The sequence below is a fragment of the Oryctolagus cuniculus genome, chromosome 13 (genome assembly GCF_051225735.1).
Source record: "Oryctolagus cuniculus isolate XC-2025 breed Fujian yellow rabbit chromosome 13, ASM5122573v1, whole genome shotgun sequence".
NCBI lineage: Eukaryota > Metazoa > Chordata > Mammalia > Lagomorpha > Leporidae > Oryctolagus > Oryctolagus cuniculus.
This window is the reverse complement of record NC_142879.1, coordinates 14405963-14428424: the sequence shown is the minus strand read 5'-3', so window position 1 is coordinate 14428424 and position 22462 is coordinate 14405963. Positions and strand designations below refer to the sequence as shown.

General features: G+C 40.2%; 1 protein-coding gene across 2 annotated transcripts in view; it reads right to left on the bottom strand.

The window, feature by feature from the left end:
• The window catches only part of NEK7 (NIMA related kinase 7), a 151060-nt gene that overhangs the window by 115278 nt on the left and 13320 nt on the right, over window positions 1-22462 (bottom strand). The window lies entirely within an intron of this gene.

Below are 22462 nucleotides of genomic sequence, written 5' to 3'. Positions count from 1 at the left end.
ACTTAGATGGACAGTGTTGGCATTAAAAACAACTATTTCATCAAAGATATGCCACTCAAAGGGCACATATACTTTGGGTTCCACAGAGCAGTACAAGTGCTTTATACTGACAGTGGAGGGTTTTTTGTTTGTTTGATTTATTGTGCTTTGTTTTAAAAAGATTTCTTTATTTGAGAGTCAAAGTTAGAGAGAGAGAAAGAGAGGGAAAGAGACAGAGAGACAGAGATCTTCCATCCACTGGTTCACTCTCCAGATGGCTGCAACAGCCAGGGCTGGGCCAGACTGAAGCCAGGAGCTTCTTCTGGGTCCTCCACGTGAGTGGCAGGGGCCCAAGTACTTGGGCTGTATTCCACTGCTTTGCCCAGGCCATTAGCAGGAGCTGGATCATAAGTGGAACAGCCAGGACTCGAACCAGTACCCATATGGATGCTGGTGTTGCAGGCAGTGGCTTTATACCACAACAGCAGCCCCCCTGACAGTGGAGTAGATGACTTAGAGCAAAGGGTCAGAAATCTGTTTCACTTGAGAGACCACAGTCAACAGAGCTGTGCAAGTTCTGAAGATCAGCAGTTCAGCTTCAGTCCCTTGACAGGTCATAAAACACTGGCCTTAACCTACAATCTAGCTGAACAAGAGTTATAGGCAGTAACACCCCTGGAACAACTCACACATCCCATAAGGAAGGAGATCAATGATGAACTGAGGTAAGACCTACTAGTATTCTCTGGGACTCTACTTCACTTCCTGAATCTAGAGTCCTGAGGAACACATTTGAGATGCAGATAGCAGTTAGGCCTCATCCTGTTCATAATCATCCTCAACATGTGTTGTACGACAGAAACTAAAAGGGTATGATCTCAGCACCAGACAGCATATCTAATCCGAGCTGCTGACAGGGCAACAAAATCACATGAAGTTCAACCAAGATTTTGTATGGGCAAAGGATGGACTGTTGGGAAAAGCTGCCACAGGCCCCAACCATTCCTGTACATCGTTGCCATGTGTGCCAAACCATCCTCTATCCCTTTCTGTAGCTATTTACTTTAAGCACTCAAGTAGGTCAAAGTAGAAGGACTACTACTGTGAGACTGCCAGCCAGAGGATGAACTTGCTTACTGCTTGCTTCAAAAGGTGCTGGGTCCTTAAGATTTACGATCCTCAGCTGAACTGCCACTCTGAGCGCACAGTACCACCCAAGCCTAACTCCGCTCTGCAGAACTTGAGGCAGGAGAATCAGCACCACCATGCCAGTGTTCCTGCTGTTTGTACTTCTGTAGTAAATCGGCTTGCTCTGATCGCTGGATCTCAGTGCCTTCGTTCTGTACCTATAGAGCCAGGGCAAGCCCACCTGCTTCCTTGTTTTGTCATCTCCTTTACAGCCTTAACACTCCTTGCCAGTCTGCTTGATTGCTGACAAATAACAAAGCAAACACACACACACACACACACAACTTGTTCTTTACACAGTGTACTGGCATTTCAAACCTTTCAAGAAAATTGCAAAGGGAAGTGCAGCACATCTAAGCATTTACTTAGGTGCATTTAATATTCTATTTTACCAAAACGTCACAGTCTACCTACCTGAACATCACCTGACTTCGCTACTAAACAGAAAACAAAGTGAACAGATATTATTTCGATAGCTATGGAAAAAAGTTTAAGCACATCTTCTCATAAATAAAAAATCACCTCTATTAATCATTTTACTGTTCAAAACGTACCTATCATACATTTAAACAGAATGACCATTACAAAGGTGATATGGCAATACAAATCTTCCAGCTAGTTAAGGGACCATGGCATAAATGATTTCTTTCTTATATCACATAACTGCTTTGAGATGAGATTATTGTCTAGGGCCAAGATTCTCTGCACATGTTTTAACAAAGATGATGGACAGATTTTCATTCTCACTTTTAATACTTCTGTATGTACCCACTGGTACAGCCTCGGGAAACTGAAACAGAAATGACAGCTAATCTGGAAGACAACCAGCAACCAATCACCAAACCAAACAAGTCCTTTTTTTCAGTAAAACCCAGATATATATATATATCATATGTACACACAGAGCACTTTTTAAAGTTCACAGAAAATGGAATTAAAAGCTAAGTTTATTTTGGTGAAAACAAATTTTGGATTACATACTACAGCTTCTTCATAATATGCATTTTCCATGAACTTTTTGAAGACTCTCTCATACATTATATAATCATGTATATTATACATATTTAAAATCTGTCTTACGTAAGTAAGTCTTACTGAAATAACAGGACTGTCTTTCTCTTTGTAATCATCTATCCCCCTCCCCTTTTTTTTTAAAGATTTATTTATTTATTTGAAAGGCAGAGTTACAGAGAGGCAGAGACAAAGAGAGAGGGAGGTCTTCCATCTGCTGGTTCACTCCCCAGATGGCTGCAACAGCCGGAGTTGTGCCAATCCAAAGGCAGGAGCCTCTTCCAGGTCTTCCACGCAGGTGCAGGAGCCTAAGCACTTGAGCCAGCTTCTACTGCTTTCCCAGGCTATAGCAGAGAGTTGGGTCAGAAGTAGCGCTGCCAGGACTCGAACCAGTGCTCACATGAGATGCTGGTACTGCAGGTGGAAGTTTTACCCACTATGCCACAGCACTGGCCCCGGACCCATCTTTATAAGATGAGCTTTTTCTTTTCAAAAAATTTAGTTATTTATTTTTGAAAGGCAGAAAGACAGAAACAGGCAGAATGAATTTGCCCATCTGCTCTAAATGCCTGCAACAGCCAGGGCTGGGCCAGGAGCCAGGGATTCCATCTGATCTCACACACGGATGGCAGAGACCCAATTACCTGGGCCCTAAGCTGCGGCCTCCCAGGTAAGCATCAGTAGGCAGCTGGAACGGAGGGGTGGAACTGACACTCAAACCCAGATACTGTACTATGTGATGCCCATGGCTATCCCAAGCAGAATCTTAAACACTGTGCCAACCACCTGCCCTTCTAGGCCCTTTTATCCAATATATCACTCTATAATCTGTAGTTAATACTTTAGTATGTATCACACAATGTGCAGAAAAACACACTACAGTTCTGACTATACGAAGAAGGTATCTGTTTCCTTACCAACCTCAAGTACCAACTTCAACTTTTTAGGGCTATTTCTTCTGTGTGATACTTCAGAGCTGGCATGACTGTGATCGTCTCCATTTTTAAGAATACAAGAACCAGGGGGCCAGTGTTGTGGCGTAGTGGGCTGGGCCTCTGCCTGCAGCACTGGCATCCCATATGCATGCCAGTTCGTGTCCCTGCTGCTCCTTTTCCAATCCTGCTCTCTGCTATGGCCTGGGAAAGCAGTGGAAGATGGTACAAGTCCTTGGGCCTCTGCACCCACGTGGGAGACCCCAGAGGAGCTTCCTGGCTTCTGGCTTCAGATTGGCCCAGTTCCAGCTGTTGCAGCCATTTAGGGAGTGAACCAGCAGATGTGTGACCTTGCTCTCTGTCTCTACCTCTCTCTGTATGTAAGTCTGCCTCTCAAATATATAAATAAATAAATATTAAAAAACAATACAAGAATCACACACGTAATTTATATTTCAGTGTGTGTTGCTCACAGGTAGGTTCTGTTTCCGGTACAACACTTTCATAAGTGTGAGAAAATTTCAGGATAATATCTTTAATGTTCAAGTCAGTTTTGGCATAATTAAGAAAAAGGACATGTGAAAAACAATGAAAAAACCGCTGTGAGCTATGTGTCTGTTTACAGCACCAAACCTTTTTCCACAGCTCAGCAGATGTCACAAAGTCATCACAGAAAGCAGTAAATCCAAACCGAGAAATCAGTATGAAATGAATCAAATTTTCAGACATGTTTTTTACAATTTTTGGTAACATACTGAATGCATACATAACAAACCCTTTTTCTTCTATTACCTGCAGTTCAGTTGATTTGTGATTCCTCAATTTTATTGACACTGATCTCTTTACTGACACAGATTCAATTAGTACTTTTAACTTAATACATCTGTGTATTTTTACAATTATGCCCTTATTACATTAGCATTATTTATTGAACAACTATTATATACTAGGCACTGGACACTGTCACAAAACTGACATTGTCTCTGCCCTCACGTCACCTGATGAGTAATAAGTCTGGTAGGTTTCAGATATGAATATGTCAAGTTGCTAAGGGAACACACAATAGAATTTGGGAGAAAGGAAGGAGATTGTCAAAGAACTCTTCCCACTGAAGTGATACTGTCTGGGGCCTTAAAGGCAAGCAGCAGTTCACCTGTTGACGAGATAAGAGAAGGAAAGGACATGAGGCACAGATGGGAGCTACGCCGGCTGCTCTTCGCACTCTTCATAGACAAAAAACTTACATTTCACAGATGATCACAAAACAATTTTTTTTTTTTTTGACAGGCAGAGTGGATAGTGAGAGAGAGAGACAGAGAGAAAGGTCTTCCTTTACCGCTGGTTCACCCTCCAATGGCCGCCGTGGCTGGCGCGCTGCGGCCGGCGCACTGCGCTGAGCCGAAGGCAGGAGCCAGGTGCTTCTCCTGGTCTCCCATGGGGTGCAGGGCCCAAGCACTTGGGCCATCCTCCACTGCACTCCCTGGCCACAGCAGAGAGCTGGCCTGGAAGAGGGGCAACCGGGACAGAATCTGGCGCCCCGACCGGGACGAGAACCCGGTGTGCCGGCGCCGCAAGGCGGAGGATTAGCCTAGTGAGCCGCGGCGCCGGCCCACAAAACAATTCTTAAATTCCAAATGTTTTTATATTAGAACACTGTAACTTAAGAAATGGGATTCTTAATTCCATAGATCAGAACAAGACTTTCCTAGATCTACCAAGAAAGCTCTTCTGAGACACACACATCTAGGCTTGGACAAATTCACTTTCTCTCCCTAGGGGAGGATAAAGTAAAAAAATTATTTCTTAAGTAGTTCCACCAATTGGGACTACCCACAAAAGGAGATTATAACTGACAACACTTCTTTAAAATACAAATATTCAGAGTTGTGGCACAGCAGGTTTAGCTACCGCCTGCGAAGCTAGCATCCCATATGGGCGCTTGTTCGAGACCTGGCTGCTGCACTTTTGATCCAGCTCCCTGCTATTGCATCTGGGAAAGCAGCGGGGTATTGCCCAAGTACTTGGGCCCCTGTACCCACATGAGAGATCCAGAGGAAGCTCTGGGCTCTTGACTTCAGCCTGGCCCAGCCCTGGCCATTGCAGCCATCTGGGGAATGAACCAGGGAATAGAAGATCTGTCTCCCTCTGTCTCTTCCTAACTCTGCCTTTCAAAATTAAAAACAAAAAATATTTTAAAAAGTTAAAAAAATAAAAATAACAAGTATCTGCCAGAAAATGTGGCTTATTTCAAGTGATGCGAATCACTCTATTTCGTAACACAGCAAGGTTCAAATAGAGAATCACTAAGCAAAAAGCTTTTGAAAAAAAAAAATATAGAACATGGACAGTAGCTTACAAGTAAAAGCAATGCCTGAGTGGAAAAGAGGGTATCTATGTGCCCCATATGCTTGTTTGTATTTTGGAAACACAACAGTGAAGACACTGTTTGTAATATAAATCTTCCCAGTATATTTCAAAACTTTCTTACCGCAGGACTTTCCACCACCCTTTGGTAGTGTTTTATTTTGGTTAAGAATATTTTGTAAGGGGTAGGCATTTGGCCTAGCAATTAAGCTGCCAGTTGTGAAGCCTGTATTCACAGCCAAATGTCCAGGTCTGAGTCCCAGCTATGCTCCAATTGCAGCTTCCTGGTAATGTGCACCTTGGGAAGCAGGTGTGATGGCTCAAGTATGAGAGTCCCTGCCATCCACGCAGGAAACCCGGAGTTCCTAGCTCGTGCTTCAGCTTGCCTCAGCCCCAGTCATTGAGAGCATTTGGGGAATGAACCTGTAGACGGAAACTCACTAGCTTTCTATCTCCTTCTCAAATATATAGAAGATGGAGATGGAGGAGGTGGAGGAGGAGATGATTTTGTGACATTTCGTGATTCATTAGTAGAGGTAAGGTTCATCTTGTTACTGATATCACCATAGTCATTATGTTGTATGATTTAATGTTGGTAAGCCTGTTTTCACTCACTATAAGGAAATTTCATTGAACAATCTTTAAATCAATCAATAGTCTTCTGAATTGTTGAATAATGTAATTAAGAACAACCCTACAAATATACATAACTTGGAAAATATATTTTGAATTTTCCAACAACCAAGTAAAGTTTGGCTCTTTTTCAAATAGGTTGACAGGAAGTAAGTCAAGGCTATCATTGGCAGAGGTAAAGTTCAGAACTATAAAATGCTGTTTCATCTACTCCTTCAAAAAAAGTCACTTGGTTATGAAGTCATAAACCAATTATGATAATGAATTTTGATGCCTGAATATGTGAAGCATTATACACATTCATTTATAATGTTTTTACCATTTGTAAATAGTGCTCAGTGACTAAGGCCAAGCCTCACATATTACTAGACTACCCAGTATATTAAATCAATTAATGCTAAGTAACAAATACATTTTTTAAAAACTCTAAACTCTGGTATATATTCATTTCACTATAAAAATCATTTTAAGTGATAGCTGTTGTTAAATAAACATCAAACTGTTAAATGGCCAAGGAACCACAAATAAACACAATGTCCAAGGAATGAACTGCCAGATTTCCATTTATGTTCTTGAGGATAAAATGTAATAAAGAAAAAAAAAATTTACATTTTCTTCCTATGATTTTGAACCACCTTAGAAGGTTCTGAATGACATTAGACCCCTAAAGATGCCTCCTAGAGTTACAGGCTATGGTTTGTCTCTACCACTGGATTCCCAGGACTCATAACACCATATAGCATATAGCAGGCATTCAAATATCTGCTGAAAGAATGAAAAAATAAAGCTTACCTAAACCTGCTTTGTCTTAAAACCATTGGTAAATACGCTAATTCTGAACCAAAAAGGTAGCAGCAGAAATTGGAGCATTTGTTCCATCAATTAACTACCACCCACATTCAGGACATCACTGACTATAAATGCTTATTTACTATAAATCAGAATATGTCAAAGTAGGTTTAGAAGGCTAGTATGCGTAACATTCAATATGTTGCAACTAAATCAATCTTCCTAAAATATCTCTTTCACTATATCATTCGTTATATCATTCTTCTGTTTAAAATTTCCCAATAGTTCTCTTTGGAATAAAGCCAAATTTGTTAGTCTAGAATCACAGGCTCCATTTATACAACAGAAGTTTACTAAATTCCTTCTTTGAACCAAGCAGGTACTGATGGTAAAATGACAAACAACAAATAGACCCTTCCGTTTTTCAGTCATAGCCTAGTGAAGAATTAGGAAACAGGAGCTCAAGATTCAGCCAAAGGGGGCAAAAAAATCATAAAAAGTCTTGGATTGCAGGCTACCCAGTGAAACCTCTGAAGATTGGTTCTCATATGAGGAGTTAGAGATTTCATATTTCATTTTACAAATACCACCATCTTGGCAGCTATAAAGAAAATGAATCAGAGCCTCATGTCCCACTCTTTCTGCCAAAGTAGCCCATTTCTAAGCTTCAGAAATCCTAATTTCACCTACCACAATGGCATCTGCTCAAAGCTGAGCACAAATCTCTATGCTCCTTGAGGCCTGCATGGAATCCATTCAAACCTAGAGTGCCCTCCTCTTCCTTTGATGTCTCTGTAATATCCCTGCACTGTGGTATCATCCTGGGGCACCAAAGGTCTGTCTTACATTGCTAACAGTACTGCCCATAAGGACTGTAAAGCTCTTCACAACAACATTTGCAGAAGATGAGTATGAGTATCCTATTATGTCTAGCACGGTTCTTTTCCCACAGTAAGTCTGAGCAGGATAAAACAAATAAGGGCTGGTTATCAACTGGATTGTATTTTACTGAACCATTTAAGCATGTGAAAGTTAGAAGCAAAGAGTTAGCATGGACCAAAGAACAAGGAGCTTAAAAGTAATAGGCTCCAGAATCTGGAAAACACAAGTAATGTTTCAAAAAGAAGAAAAAACTAAAATCACTGCATTTTTTTTAGTTTACTTAATTACTTGTAATACATATAGAAATCAAAGGACACAAGTCTACCAGCAAGAATACAAAACAAAACCTCAAGCAGACATACACAAATCAATCAAGTCCAATCTCTCTTGCTCTTATTCTCTTGCTCTCTCACTTTCTTTTCTCTCTCACTCTCTCCTTCTCTCTCTCTCTCTCCACACATCTATTCATATCCACTCTCTTCAGTTCAAATCCAACTGTGTCCATTTAGACACTCGGTTATTAAGTATTTTGTTTAATATGTCAAACATAGAAAACCCAGAGTCCCAACAAATGAAATTATTTCATTGACATATTTTGTTTAATATGTCAAACATTTAAAGCCATTTTATAATTACATGTTTCATCATTTTTCTATTAAAAATAGAAAAACCCAAAGTCCTAATAAAATGAATTTATTGACAAAATATGTTGTGTTCTCTACTTCAATGTAACCACTTATCCTTTCGCAAGTGTCCTTTAAAGAACTGATTTCCTTTTTCCTATTAAATGTTAATAAAATATATTTTCAATTCAGGTTGGGGATTAGTCCACCATCGGATGAAATTTTTCAAATAACCATTTCTTCTGTAACAACACACTGAATGAAATCTAATGGTCACACAACCCTACAAGCTTAGAACTTTATTTTTTCATCTTCTACTAATTTGATACTCTTATCAATATGACTGAACAAAGTCTCACAAACATAAATAACACAAAAACAAAAGCACTGGAATATTACATAAAGGATAGAAGTCTTCAGTCATTTTTACCAAGAGCTTTTTTGGAAATGTCTTACTGTATAAGCCTTAGTTACCTCAAATACCAATAATATAGGATGACAGATCTTCAAGTTGTTTCCATTTTCAATAGCTCACTCAATTCTACTTTTTTTCCAAAATAATTAAGTCATGTATAAATTCAGAGTTTACTCACTTTTGGATTCAAGAGGAATCGCTCCAAACAAGGAATTTTGGAGTGCTATGGATTAGTAGCCACCCCAGAGCAGAGCCTCATTGGTAATACCTGATTAATTCCTAAGACCTCCCTTAACTGGGAAATCTTCATGAACAACAGCACTACTGAAATAGTCAATGATCAATTGATTTGAAATCCAAAAGGCCAAGAAAGTTCAAATTTCTTTATTTAAAGAGACATACCAAGTACATGACTGACCTCACACACACACACATACAAAACTAATACTTAGCTTTGTTGAGTTTTATTGTTGTTTCCTGAACATTAAAAGATAATGCAAGACTCTAAGATTCCAATTTATGATTAGATAGCTCATCAAAGCAACATTGAAATTAACTACTTAAAGTTAATGAGAACACTATATAAAAAGGTAAACTTATTTTTATAACTTGTCCCCTTTAACCTTTTCCATATAGATATTTTTCTTACATTACAAAAGAAGTCAATCATATTAAGAATGCATATTTAGGGCATCATTTCATAAACTATTTTATAGACAGTTTTATCTATTATAAATCAACATTGATGAATGTGTGAGCTATAAGCCCATTACTTATTCACACTTTTATTTTTAGTAAATGATTATATGAATGTAACTCACTTAATAAGGCTGTGAATGTTTCCTCAAAGTAAAAACTAAATGTCCTCTATTAAAAATTCTCCGTTTGCATTCTCATTGTGATTCTTCAATGCAAGACGCAAAAGCAACACATCGTTTGATCATCTTCCTAAAAGATTATGACAATTATGAAAAATTACTACAAGGTCATGATTATCAGCAAGAAAATGCCAAACTCAAAGGAAAGCAATGTATTAAGTAACAATAAGAAAAATTATTCATTCTACTCTGACTCTATCACCACAGAGCAACTGTGAGCTTGGGAAATCCTTCCTCGGAGCCCTTCCTACACCATCTGTCACGGGGGCAGGGCCCACCAATTCCTCAGGAACCTTCATTCAAATCTCTTCACTCCTGTCTTCATCAGCTATACAGTCAAAGCCACAGGTCTCAGAACACAACCTGAATAAATTCAGAGTAAGCAACTAAATAACAGCAGCATCGACAGATGCTGACTTACAATACAACTGCATTACTGATTGACTTTCTCTGTAAAGCAACGGTTTTTAAGTATTATTTCAAATGGAGTGCACAACTGAAAACCCAAAAGAAAAAAAAAGAGGTAATAAAAAATCATGATGTTTCTTTATCACCGTGATTTTTAAAGTTTCCAAACTCTATGTTTATATGCACTCGCCCAGTAGCATGCTTTACTGACATCTTACACTTCGGGATTTTTGAAAAGTAGCCACATGTATCTTCTCAAAACATTACAGTAGAGCAAGTGGGAAATAATTTCCAGATTACCGAAAAGAAACTCCAAGGAGAAGCTATATGACTTTTCCAGGATCACACAAGGAGAAAATAACAGAATGCATATTTCCTGACTCGGACACATCAGCATGGAGTTTAGTCTCTTGTGTGCATTTATGCACAGACACCAAGTTTAGTGTTACCGCGGCTTCTTCCTGGCCACAAAAAGATTTCAGAAATCTGCACATGAACAAAATTTTCTCAACCCCTGTATAGCCACAGCTCAAGGCTAGGATTTCATGGACTATAAAAGCCATCCTCAAGACCACAGAAAAATTGTGTTTAGCTCAAAGTCCAACCACATCCTGGAGAGTTCAGAGCCAGCCTCAGGTCCCTTGATTTTCCTACACAAGCATATCTCTGTTGGGAGTCTTCCTTGTGTATCGTGCTCTATACCAAGGATAACCCTTCTGACCACGATAATCCTTAAGAAAGAACAGTATTGATTATATCCCTTTCTTGTCCAAGAATCTTTATAAATTCCCTGTCACTTAACAGACCAAATTTAAATCATCTTAAGAATTCAAAACTTGCAGAATGAATAAAGCATACAAAAGGCCCATCCTGAAAAATGTCTACTTCAGTTTTTAAAATGTGTGACTATTTTACATTTTAAAAAATATTTTACATAAAGAAACAGACTTTTTTTCCTATAACCCACTTTAATCTAAAAATTGGTCAAGGATGTATTTCCAAATGTTTTCACTTGCAAATAGCTACACCGTTCAATGCCCATTAACTTACTTCTTATCCTCAAAGAGCTTACAATATAGCAGTTAGAAGAAATACAAACTTTTATGGTGTTACAATATTATGATATTAACCAAATTCCATGACAAATGATAATGCCACTATTTCAAAGGAAAAAGCAAAGGACAACCAGATATCAAGTTTCCTTATTGAACCAAATGTGGCAATGAATCAATTCAATGTTTCCTAATAAACCATCTCTATATGCTGATAAACTTTCCTTGATCATGACTGATGATTTTTTAACTGTACCACTAGTTTCCATTTTATTATCGATTTGTGCATCTATACCCAAACTCTGCTCTTTAATACACCAGAATCCCATTAATTGTTAATCAGTATTCTATGAACAAAAAGAGAGAGGGAAGGGGGAGGAGAGAAAGAAGGTAGGTAACCATAGTCAAAAGAATCTGCAAAATACTAGGCTAAAAGTCAAGTCTTCCCTTTCAACACTGCTTAGTATCCTAATACGCTAAACGTGTACTGGATGGAAACCCGAAAAGAGTTGCCTATGTACCTTCTTCCAAACCCATGTAGCTGCAAAATTCCTCCACAGAATTTCTATTATTATGTTTGAAAAGTATCAGAATCTGTTGACCATAGGTTGGTCACTCTGATCAAAATGTTCTTCTGTGATCCAAATTTTGGCAGGTTTTAGTATTAAGAATACAGTAAATAAAGAGCACAAAGTGGAAGATTCCTATTCATTTTTTTAAGATTTATTCATTTATTTGAAAGGCAGAGTTACAGAGAGACAGAGAGAGAAGTGTTCCATATGCCAGTTCACTCCCCAGATGGCCGCTACAGCTGGTGCTACGCCAATTCAAAGCCAGGAACCAGGTGCTTCTTCCTGGTCTCCCACGTGGGTTCAGGGGCCCAAGCACTTGGGCCATCCTCCACTGCCTTCCTGGGCCACAGCAGAGAGCTGGACTGGAACAGAAGCAACCGGGACTAGAACCGGCACCCACATGGGATGCCAGCGCTACAGGCAGAGGATTAACCAAGTGAGCCACGGTGCTGGCCCCTCATTTTATTTTAAAAAGTAAAACATTTAAAACCAGATCTAGAAGTCTGATTGTGAAAGCAACTCACATTACTTTCCTTCTCCACATATTAATCATTTCATTATTACAGCCTGAGTCAATTTTACAAGTCTTTTTCATATTTTGTGATATTCTTCATTGCATTCTACTTTGAGATTCATACTGCTGCTACTTTGACTTTGCTGCTTTGTTTTCCTTATAAATCTTGGCTACCTTTCTATGTTTAACCTTTCTTGGTCAGTTTGTTCTAAGAATGTACTTGGACAATAGTCAACTTGGTTAATGATTTTTTTATCTGAGTCATCTTTTAAAATGAAATTTAATATGCTATGTAAATCATTTTATTTACACTTGCCTTTTATATTATTATTTCTTGTTTCCTTCCTGTTTGTTCTTTTTATCTTTTGCCATGTGCACTATGTTTGCTTGCTCTGATCTTGTCTAGCTATTAAAAAACAAGCATGTATCTTCTTGCTAAAATTCTACTAACAAAGATTCCAAGTTGCTAACATCATCTTTTAATTTTATTTTTACTCATGATCAATAAAATTGGAATCTACCTTCTACACACAACCCGGGTTAGCTCAAGACCTGACAGTGCCATCACTCTACTTGTCCTTTTCTCCTCATACTCCACTCTCAGTTCTCAGAGTAGAGCAGTATCTTTATAACCACAGCCTATCTTTTTAAGTGATTTTTGGTATTTTGTACTGTTTCCAGGCTTTGTAGCAATGGTTCAGTCTTGCTTCTACATTTATGTCAATGCTTATTCCCAGTGCTTTAAAAGCTATCCCTGTCCGAAATTCACTATTTTAATTCTTCTTCAATATCATATCTTAAAAGGGCTCAGATGCAACACACTTATCCCTTGAAAAATCAAAACACTTATTTGGCTGTATCCACAATTTTCAACCATTAGCCGTGTTCTCATCAAACCTCTGAAGAAGCCGCCGTTCGTTTCTTCTGGCATTTTAGGATACTAAGGAGAAAACTGATCTCTTCCAATGCCTTGAATGAAGATCCTAGTTCCAAGAACTTACTTTCATCCTTCACTGGAATGGAACTGCATGAGTACTTACTACTACTTAATCTATTATTTCTTGAAATAAGTCAAGCTAGCATTGTGAACCACTACTATAAGGAACATAAGGAAATTATTTTATCTACTTTTATCCTTTCTGCACAAAATGCATCTTTTGCTCTGGGATCAATAAGCAAGGCTGCTGATACTCTTGCTCAGGTTTCCTTTAATGGTAAGTCCCTTGATTATTTAAATCAATAATCATGCATTTTCAGCTGCCACATAACCATCTCCTACATACTAATCAAAACCTGTAGCTCCTGAATCTCATTTCAACTTTACTATCTCTTTCTGCATGACATACCTAACCCATTACACGTCTAAGATCCTAAACACTAAATGCACTCTACTCTGAATTCCCTTTCTCAGAGAACGGCACTTCCACCCGTCATCTCAAATAGTCCCTAGGTCATAAGATCCTTCCATCACTTAGCTCCACATAAGTGCTAACCTCTGTTACTTCCACCTCTTAGATATCTGCTTACCCCAGACCCTCACGATCACTGCTACTATTATAACCTACTAACTGGCTCTTCCTGGCTTCAGTAATATAATCCCGACCCTAGACAGTCATTATATACATTCCATTTATACAGTGATACATCTAAAATTAAAATTTACATCATACTGCAGTGTAAAATCCTTGAATGATGAATGAAACACAATTTCCTTAGCCTCAATCCTTCCTTGCCAGTATCTTCCCCCATACAATTACTACTCTGGTCTGAATGAACCATTTATTCTTCCTCTAAATGCCAGGTTATTTCATACCTGTGTGCCTCTGACACAGGTTGTGTATCTTACTGCAATAGCTTTCCCAGCTAGTCAGCCCGGCTAACCTTGCACTTAGGCAGCCCTTTGAAAATTATTCATTAAGTACTTAAGTAATTCACAAAGTTCATGAAAATGGAATGAAAATATACACTGAATCTGTTGCAAAAAACTTTTGAAATTCATGCATAGTGTTTAATACACATTTCATAAACTTTTGTTCATGAAAATGGAATTAAAAGATATACTATTGTAAAAAAAATTTGAAATTCCTTCATAGTATTTCACAACACACAGGTTTCATAAACTTCTTTCTGATGTTTGAGGTGCTAAAAGAGAGCTCCCATCCACGGTTCACTCTCTGAAGACCCACAATGGCCAGGACTAATTTAGACAGGAGCCAGGACCTCAATCTCCATCTCCCATGCGGGCTGCAGCAGCCCAATTATCTGAGTCATTACCATGCGCTTCCCAGGATCTGCATTCATCGGGATCTGGAGTCAGGAGCCAGAGCCGAGACTTGAACCAAGGACTCCAATGTGGGACGCCAGCATTCTAATCGGTAGGCTAAACATCTGCTCCCTGACCAACTTTCTGAAAAAAGTTCTGAAAATCATTTGTATGCATGGATTTCAAACTTTTGGGTGCCAAAATAAAAAATTTTAATTCTGTTTTTCACAAACATTTTGCAGTGCCCTCATATTTTAATGAATCTATTGTCTGTCAATCTAAGACCCCATCCATTAACTGTACACTAACTACTAGTTAAGGGCTGAATCTATTTACTCCTCATTTTTATACCTACAGTACACACTGAGATCCAATAAATACTTGTTGAATAATCAAGCAAAGGGGGAGGGGGATATTATAAAGACTATAGACCTAACAGTCTAGAAACCTTAGCTTAAATTCACATGAGCACCTACTTGTGAGCAAGCGAAGACAAGGTATCCCTTCTATGTCTCAGTTCTCTTCCCTCTCTCCCAAGTGAGCAGTGGTTCATGTTCCAGCTCCTCCACTCCCCATCCATCTCCCAGCTTATGGCCCGGGAAGAACAATGAAAGGTGGCCAAGGTGCCTGGGCTCCTGCCACCCACGTGGGAGACTGGGATAAAGGTCCTGGCTCCTGGCTTCAGACTGGCTCAGTCCTGGCCACTGTGGCCATCTGGAGAGTGAATCAGCAGATGGAGGATTGTGTATGTGTGTGTGTGTGTGTGTCTAACTCTTTCAATAATTAAATAAAATCTTAAAAAAAAAAAAAAGAAGAAGAAGAAGAAAGTTCATGATGGGTCCACAGCAGGTGATGACACAGTGAGGTCCCAATCCTTATCTCAGAAGCAACACAGGGCATTTTCTCCAGTGAAAGAATGGAAGAAAGAAGTATCAATATTTCCCAAGCACGTTGGGTGGTACAGAAATAACAGATACCATTTTTTCTTCTGCCATCTTTACAGAAGAATTTTCCTCTGAGGATGCGAAAGACAAGTGACTGCTACCAAACCCTTTTAAAGAAGCCTATCCAAACAACTTCTTTGAATACAAACAGTATTTGTTTAGGTTAACTGTGGGCATAGGATGCGGTTACAAGTTTCCCATGTGTCTACCATTTCATTCAGTTACTCACATAGAAACAACTAACACCAGGCAAAAGGAACATGTTCACTAAGCTAATCATGCCGCTGTAACACAAGGAAATCGAAGCAACGAAACTGGCATAATTTAAGGAGCTAAGATAAATAGGGCCATCCTCCACTGACTTCCCAGGCCACAGCAGAGAGCTGGATTGGAGCTGCCCCACTTCCAATCCAGCTCTGCTATGGCTTGGGAAAGCAGTAGAAGATGGTCCAAGTCCTTGGGTCCCTGACCCACATGGGAGACCCAGAAAAAGCTCCCGGCTCCTGGCTTCGGATTGGCACAGCTCTCACCATCGCAGCCAACTGGGAGTGAACCAGCGGATGAAAGACATCTCTTCCTCTCTCGCTCCCTCTGCCTCTCCTCTCTCTGTGTAACTCTGACTTTCAAATAAATATATCTTTAAAAAAAAAAAAGTGGTTTCCTATTTTATCCTTTAAGAAAGGCCTATTCAGTGCTCATATTTATTCATTTGACAAATATTTTTGTACTCCTACTCTATTACACACACCACTCGATGCTTTGATTATTCCTGATCTTTCAAAATCTTCTTTACAATACACAATTAAGTACTTTTAAAAGCTTTTCAATCATTTACTTTTGCTGCTCCTAAAACCAGACATGGAAACTGAGGCCTTGGACTAAGAAGTAAAGCAATGGCTTCTGATGCGTTCTCCAATGACCTTTTCCTATAGCCTCCCCCAGGCCCTGACTGCATTCTTAAGACCTGAGTTGGTCAGAACAAGAGCATGGACTTGATGAATAATTAGGTTAGTGGGACATAATCAGTGCTTAGCAAAACAAATCTAGCCTGTTATTTCACCTTTTCAAAAACTCACGGCTTCTCACTCCTCCTGCTTACCACCTCCTGACACACACAGGAATTGTGTCTAATTGTGTCTTTATGTTCATCCAGCTTTTTACCAAGAATAGACTTCCAAAGCAAATTAAGATGAAGAGAAAAAGAAACTTAAGTTGGGAAGGAAAAAAGCAAGAATATGAAAACCGCTGACTCACTGTTACACACGCTATCCTTGCTCCTAATAACAAGAGTTTTCAAATCCCTTATAAATAAATCATGTGTAAGTTTATGTTTTGGAATTTACCTTCTGAGAAAGGAAGTTCCAATGCTTATATTCTTCATTATAGCTCAGAATTGAACTATTCTTTGAACGGACTATGCAGCTGCTAAGCAAACTTTCTCACCAAACTCTGCCAAATTCTTCAGTCAGACCTGCACCATCCTGCAATCCCTCTCCTGTTCTTTGAAGCACAGACTACAGAGCCGTGCCAAACTGTGCGTGCGTGGCTTTGAACACGCACAAACATATAAAAGACAAATGTACTTTCCCTGGCACACTTGCCACATGAAACTATGATTTTTTGAAGATACTATCCAGAGAATAAGGATTACTTAGCAGTAGGAAAAACAAAATAAATATAATACTGAGGAAACTATCTAAAATGTTGTATCAGAGACATTGAATATAAAAGACTCTGACCAGTAAATTGAAAATCTAGTTAACAGTGACAACCAATTTGCAGACATTCAAAATGGAATTATATCATTGATATCCAGTGAGATTCTGTTTTAAGAAACCTGAATCTTATTCTTACTGAAGAATAATAAATGTTTTAAAGATGGCATCTAAAGAAGCTTTAAAAACAGATTTACTAAGAAAGGAAATGAGAGTATTTAAAGGTTCGCAAGAAAAATAACTTACATACGAGTACATAGGATTCCACAAATGTTCTGCACCAAAAATAAACTACCTTTAAATTCCATTTTCCTACAAACTTTTGAATTTCCCTCATATTATACTTAGACAGCAAACACAAGTTAACTTTTAGTTTTGCCCAAGATTCACTGAGTATTAATTTACCTTTCAGTGAGGCTGCCATTTTAAGTGGGCACAGATGGACAGGTCCTCAACATGCCCACCCCACCCCACCCCCCGTCCCAAGACACGCTGTGCCACATGCGCCACTACTCCTTCTCCAGCTGATTCCAGAGCACGGCTCCCGTCCAGACCTCTGCGCTGAGCTCAGGATGCTGGGAAGTGCCTGCCTGCTAGGTAGTGCTCCTTGGACACCTCACAAGCAACCCAGGCACCACAGGAGAGACACACCCTCCCCCACCACACAAAGAAGCTGTTTATTCTTGGTTTGTGTTAGTAGATGTAGATGTAAGGGGAATTGAGGGAGCTGTTCTACACCCTGCTTCAACTGCAGGCCTCTGAATTCTGGGCTGATCTGGTCAACATTTCTTTGTTCTTCAGCACTAGGCACCATGGCAACTTCTGTGCCAAGACCAAACCTGCATTTCCTCATATTTCAAACTATTTAACCTCTCACTTTCTGAGGCTTTCTTGGACAATCTTAGCACCAGGATGGTACATAACAGCCAGCTGCAAATATACTTTTATGTAAAGATAAGAGATTTCCAAAACCATATGGGGACACTAAAGACTGCAAGGAGTCCACACTGCAAAAGAATTAGAAAACACTGCAACAGAAGGGGGCACTGCACCTCTTCATCCCTGGTGAAGACACCCCTGCTGTCAATGAGGCTGTGAACATCATAGCATAAATGAAATATCCTAATCATCTATAACGAAGTCTCTAATTTCTTTACTTCAGACCACTGCAGTCAAAAGCCACAGCCAGCCAAGGGTGCAGGGCAGGAAGAAAACACTGCTGAAACAGAAGATACACTATCCTCCACTCAGATCCTGCTGCCCCGCCAAAACATTGGGCTGACCTACCCTCTTGCCCTCCTCTTACCCAACTCATCAAGCCAGGATCTGTACACAGCTGATCTACCAGTGAGCAGCTGGGCATACACAAGTAACGGGGACAGTTAAGATGCCTCAAGTCAGTCTCAAGGCAAGACATACAGAAACGTTCACAGTTTCAGGAAGCCTCACAGGCTGCTGCAAGAACTCACAGGAAAGTGTCAGGGGCTAAGCTGGCTGTCAGGGTCAGGTACGGTCTTACAGAGAAGAAAACCCAGGTGATTCTGCAAGGATATATGGGAACTCAGCAGGCAAACAAGAAAATCAATGCATGCACAAGCTAGGGGACTGCAAGTAGAGGGCCCTAAGACAACAGCATGGTGGCAGCAGTGGCCAGAGCTGAGGCTCAAATCAGAAAGTATTTTTAAGAAACTAAGAAGTAGGGCCTGTGCCATGGCACAGAAGGTTAATCCTCCACCTGTGGCACCGGCATCCTATATGGGTGCCTGTTCTGATCCCGGGCTGCTCCTCTTCCAATCCAATTCTCTGCTATGGCCTGGGAAAGCAGTAGAAGATGGCCCAAGTGCTTGAGCCCCTGCACCCACGTGGGAGACCTGGAAGAAGCTCCTGGCTCCTGGCTTCGGATCAATGCAGCTCCGGCCGTTGCAGCCATATGGGGAGTGAACCAACAGAAGGAAGACCTTTCTCTCTTTCTCTCCCTCTCACTGTAACTCTACCTCTCAAATAAATAAATAAAATCTTAAAAAAAAAAAAAAAAAGAAAAGAAACTAAGAAGTCGGGCTGGCACTGTGGCACAGTAGGCTAAGCCTACACCTGGGCACCGGTTTGTGTCCTGGCTGCACCTCTTCCTATCCAGCTCTCTGCCTATGGCCTGGGAAAGCAGCGGAGGATGGCCCACATCCTTGGGACCCTGCACCCATGTGGTAGATCCAGATGAAGCTCCTGGCTCCTGGCTTCAGATTGGCTCAGCTCCAGCTGTTGTGGCCATTTAAGGAGTAAACCAGGAATAGAAGGCCTTTCTCTGTTTCTCCCTCTCTCTCTAACTCTTTTGAACAAATAAATCTTAAAAAAGAGAGAGAGAGAGAGAGAGAGAGAGAGGGAGGGAGAAACTAAGAGGTTAGAAATTATTCTGAAGAAAACAACTCAAGGAATTTGGGAATTTGAACAAGTGAAAAACAAACTACAGGCAGACAGAAGGCATTGACCCATTTCTTTAAAATAAATAAAAACATGAATAACTAAATACAACTATTTTTTTTTTGGACAGGCAGAGTTAGACAGTGAGAGAGAGAGAAAGGTCTTCCTTCTGTTGGTTCACCCCCCAAGTGGCCGCTACGGCTGGCATGCTGCACTGATCCAAAGCCAGGAGCCAGGTGCTGGACTGGAAGAGGAGCAACCGGGACAGAAGCCAGCGGCCCAACCAGGACTAGAACCCGGGGTACCGGCGCCACAGGCGGAGGATTAGCTTAGTGAGCCACAGCACCAGCCACTAAATGCAATTCTAAGCATGGGCGGGGGGGGGGGGGGGGGGTAAGAACACATTTAAGAGAGTTCTGTTTATGAGAGAGAAACATCCCTTCCTTGCTAATTGTTAAGTACATTGTAGTATCACTGACGTGAATTTTCAAGTATGAACTTCATTCCTTCATACATCTCATAAACCAACAATATACTTTTTTTGAAGTGTATTTAAAGGTCTTCATCACAGTAATCTCTATTCTATGCTAATGCTAGGTCCTGACTTGACATTAACTAAAAAGCAAACAGATAACAAAGCACCATAACCTTCATCACTGTTACAATCAAAATTTGAAAACACAGAGGAGACATTCAATCATAGCCTGGTACTTAAGGCCTTTCTTAATGCAATCTCTGGAAACTTTTCTAGGTTAATTTCCTGTGAACTTCTTTATTAATTCACAAATTTACATTGTATTTTTGATCCATTTGGTATAGGCCTTTTATAATCACTTTAAATTACTTTTTAAAAAAAAATTACTTTTAAAATTACTTGAACATCATATGATTATTACCTTAAAATTCTTTGCAATAAAATCATGAAAAGATACTAATTACAATATATCAATTTTGAAACAGGCCATGCTTTAACAACATCAACATATGATAGCCATATATTAAATGAAAGTTTTCTATCAATTCACAATGAATTATTCTTAAGAAGGAAATGTTTTCAAGTATTAGCTTACTTGTTTCCTTATTTCGCTCAGTACATTTTCTTAATAAGGGGACCGTTAAAACATCAAAATGAAATTAATATGGCAAATAGAAACTGATGATACAAAGGCTAATATTTCGTTATACAAAGTCAGACCACTTAACTTGAACTAGTAATGAGCTGGCCTCTAATGAATAAGAGGATATTTAGTGAACAGATGAGTAAATCACCTTCAAGTCAATGTCATCGATTGCTGGTCCTGTTTTAACTTCATGTCCTAATTTGGGAAACTCATTTCTCACTTTATTCCTTGTTGCCCAAGCCTTTCCCTTTCATCTGATTGACAAACTGCCCTCCGTCTTGATTCTACACCACTCCTGACTTGCACCATATTGTGCCCAACACACCCCCGTTTTCCTAGTCCTCATTCTCATCCCAGCCCTCTTAGAGGTCTTTGAGAACTTAGGATTCACGTTCTAAGGCCAACCACTCCTAGATCGCTGCATGTCCTGACTGCGACCCCTGGAAGAGCAAGCCTTCACCTGTTTCACTCGGTGAGACCTCCCTCACCCACGCTCTCAGGCCCTGCAGGCACCCGTGCCAGCATTCATCCTAGACTTCCCCGACACTAACAGCTCAATGGTTCTGGATGTTCCCTCACTGCTAGCACCCGCCCAGACCTCCTGCCTGTAGAGAGTCTCTGGAAGCAGTCACGTGCCGTTCTCCAGTCGGCCAGTTCTGACAAGAAGTATGTCAGGCCCTGCAGGAAACACGAATGTGTAACAGGACATGATTCACTCCTTCCAGAAGCATATATTCCAGGAAGGAAGCTAAGACAAGGACAAATAACAGTGAGAGTCAATAAGTACTAAAGAAGATGAAAGAGAAGTTTATTTCTATCTTTTGTATAATATTTGAGTGAGGCCTTGAAGGATGAATATGAGTACAATAAATTGAGATGTGATATGTCAGATTTGAAAAATGGGCATTAAAAACAGTGATAAGAGCATACAGAGCAGATATATATAAATATCTATATTACATACAGATATATATATAAATATATATATATAAAACCAGCACGTTGCTAGGTGTGACTAAAATACAGAGGAACATACCAATAATGAAGCTAGAAAGGTAGGTCAGGATCAGACAGAGCAGACGCTCCACTATGCAGCACTAAAGACCAGTAAGCCGGCCGGCGCTGCGGCTCACTAGGCTAATCCTCCGCCTTGCGGCGCCGGCACACCAGGTTCTAGTCCCGGTCGGGGCGCCAGATTCTGTCCCGGTTGCCCCTCTTCCAGGCCGGCTCTCTGCTGTGGCCAGGGAGTGCAGTGGAGGATGGCCCAGGTGCTTGGGCCCTGCACCCCATGGGAAACCAGGATAAGTACCTGGCTCCTGCCATCGGATCAGCGCGGTGCGCCAGCCTCAGCGCGCTGGCCGCGGCGGCCATTGGAGGGTGAACCAACGGCAAAAGGAAAACCTTTCTCTCTGTCTCTCTCTCTCTCACTGTCCACTCTGCCTGTTAAAAAAATAAAATAAATAAATAAATAAATCTTTAAAAAAAAAAAAAAAAAGACCAGTAAGCCAGGCAATACAATACTTCATTTGGTCATCCCTTGACTCCCATCGTCTGCAACAAAAACTGAAGTTACTTTAAACACCATACAGCTGGCTTCGATAGGACATAAAATTCTCCAGACTCAAAGGGTGATTTAAGAATCCATCAGCAACAATCCAAAGTGCCTGATTCCAGGTGCTTTCTCATTGTGAAAACTTGGCATCAGCAGCAAAACTGGGAAGAACTTTTTTTTTCCCCAGGACACTTTCCACATTTTATTTACAT